Genomic DNA, 3,092 nt, shown 5'->3' on the forward strand with positions numbered 1-3,092 from the left:
AAAAATATTTTACAACTATTTATTTTCCAACGTTTCGCCCCACTTTGCAGGGCTTCATCAGGGCTAAAAAGATACAAAATGAAACTATGTTAAGAAAACCCTTTGGAACTTAAGTTGCTGCGACGATGTTCTTTTGTTAATCACTCTCTCTCTCTATATATATATATATGTACATACAGTTGACCGTAAAAATTGATATATAAGAAGATGGTCAGGGTTGCGGTCAAAAGAGAAATAAAAATATTTTACAACTATTTATTTTCCGACGTTTCGCCCCACTTCATCAGGGCTAAAAAGATACAAAATGATACAATGATAATAATAATAATATGACAATAATAACTCATGTACTGTATCATTCTGTATTTTTCTCTTATCATTTTTTCATTTTTCGTCATATCTTTATCATTACTTCCTGTATACGCGACGTATTTGAAATAGAAATATAACCGTTTAATGGCTGACCACCTCCTCCCCACTCCTCCACCCTTCCGCTGCATTGTTTCTTTCAGTTTAACCGATTCCTTTGAACAGGTAGGTTGTCGTGGCTTGTTCTTCGCTCATTTATTATCATTTTATATCATTATTATTATTTATTTATTTATTGTTTTATTTTTATTATTCTTTCATGACGTTTATTTTATCTCTATAAATTCTTTTTTTTTTTTTTTTCCTTCCCCGTATTGTTTTTGTTTTATGTACTTTTTTAGCTTTATATTTTACGTATTTTTATAAAGAAATGTTACTCTAGCCATTGTTACTTGTTTTTATTTTTATCATTGTATCTTATCTTTGTATTTTTATTCTTATCATTGTATCTTATCTTTGTATTTTTATTCTTCTCATTGTATCTTATCTTTGTATTTTTATTCTTATCATTGTATCATTTTTTATCTTTTTAGCCCGATGAAGCCCTGCAAAGTGAAGCCCTGAAGTTGTAAACTATTTTTATTTCTCTTTTGACCGCAACCCTGACCATCATCTTATATATAATTATTTTTTAGGATTTCGATTAATCTCTGTAATTTAATGTACACTTGTGCTGTCTTAAACTTTTTCAGTGCCATCCGAATTTCACGATATTTCTAGGGTTTGGAAAAAGGCTCATAAAAAAAAAATATATATTTCAAACCAACGTATAACAATATCTAAATCGTTAAAAAAACAGTGTATTAAGAACGAAATAGAGGATAAAACAATGACACTAATTTTCAAAATATTCATACATAATTCATTGAAAATTACATAAATATCAAAGATATTAATGCCAATAGATATTCTATAAGAAAATAAATAATATTCCATAAAAAAAAGAAAGAATAACTCCCAGGTACATGGTAAGTTTTACGAGTAGTTTTTGGACCTGTCGATTTATGTTTTAACTTATTTATTTATTAAATTATTTCTTGTAACTTATTTATTCAAACAACTTCTTTTTAACCTATATATCAGGTTTTTTTTTTTCTGTAACCTTATTTACTGCTGAGACTATTATGTCTTTGTTTTGATTTTACATTGGTATTGGTTTCATTTATTTATTTAACCTGATCGAACGTTGATAGCTGATCAGCAGGAAGAGTCTAAGAGAATTAGGGAGAAATCTGTCAATTAAATGAAATAAAATTGTCAAATGTCATTAAATTGTTAAATAGAAAAAACAAAACAAAAATTAAAATATTTTGTATTTAGTGAGTGGACTAGTATTAATTGTAAAAGGAAACTGCAGGAAAAAATGTGTTTTATTTTTATATCATATAAATATATGTATTTTATAAATGCTCGATCATGGATTGTTTAAAATGCTGTGTAACGTAGCAACCCTATGTATTTGGATAGCATGACTAACTAAGGCTCTCTAATATAACATTTCTGAAACAAAATTATTTTATCATAAATATATTTGTGATATAATTGTGCATAATACTTCATTATAATAACATAATTATTTATATTTATATATTGTAAATGTATAACATTTTGTTAATATAACTCACTTGCACACGCCATCTACCAATGATAAGTTACATTTTCATACACGTTTTTATGGTGTTGTTAAAAACCCATATTTTTTAATTCTTTCGTAATGAAATTAGATCATTTATAACGTACTATATATTTATTTTGAGATAGAGTTCTCTTGCAATGCGAATATTACAGAGCTACAAGTTAGAGGCCGATATATCGGCCTTCATAGTAAAAGAGCCCAAGAGGAGAAAAAAGGCAGTTATCTCACCCCAATTTTTGATTACTTTGATGAAAACTATGTATAATTACTAGTCAATATTGATGAGTTTGCCAAGTATAGATAGAGGGAATAAAAAATGGCGGCTGTTTGAAAGTGATAACAAAATTTAATTTATCTCTCCAAGCTCTATGTCTTAAAAAGTAGGAACAACACAAGAAATCCGAATTTATTTTGAAAAATCTATATCTCAAAACCCATTTGACGAACAGATGTCTATTAGCAGTCACATAAAAGCTAGTTTAATGAGCTATTAAGTAGTTTATGATGTTTATCTTCGTAGGAGTAATAGTTTTCATGAACTTTGCTAATATAAAGTAATTTATAGTTGTTCGGACAAATTTATATTCATATGTGAATATCATAAAAACTACTACCTCTACGAAGATAAGTGTCATAAGCTACTTTATAGTAAGTTAAATTTCCTTTATTTTGAGTGTGCGTGTACATATGGATCTGGAGATATATTCAATATATAACTAGAAATTAACATTTCATGAGTTTATTTTGTCAAATATCATCAATATCATAAAAATTACTGGTCCTAAAAAGATAAATATTATTAACTATTTTATAGTTAATTTAATTAGCTTTAATTTGGGCGCTAGCAGACATCTACGTCAAATGGTTTCTGAAATGAAGTTTTTCATAAATTTAACTATATTATTTTCAGAACAACTATAAATCAATTTATTTTAGCATATATCATGAAAACTACTATTCCTACGAAGGTAAAAGTCATAAACTTCTTTATAGTCCATTATACTAGCTTTAATTTGAGTGTTACAGTTCTTCAGATATAGATTTCTCAAAATAAATTAACTAACTACTAATCTTTCAGTAGATTTTT

At 27.0% G+C, this 3,092-nt stretch overlaps 1 protein-coding gene across 6 annotated transcripts in view; it reads left to right on the forward strand.

Annotated features, from left to right (window-relative positions):
- The window catches only part of LOC106679419 (uncharacterized), a 26,242-nt gene that overhangs the window by 11,353 nt on the left and 11,797 nt on the right, over window positions 1-3,092 (forward strand). The gene's annotated exons all lie outside the window — the stretch shown is intronic.

The sequence above is a fragment of the Halyomorpha halys genome, unplaced genomic scaffold (genome assembly GCF_000696795.3).
Source record: "Halyomorpha halys isolate HHAL.00 unplaced genomic scaffold, Hhal_1.1 Scaffold13.1, whole genome shotgun sequence".
Taxonomy (NCBI): domain Eukaryota; kingdom Metazoa; phylum Arthropoda; class Insecta; order Hemiptera; family Pentatomidae; genus Halyomorpha; species Halyomorpha halys.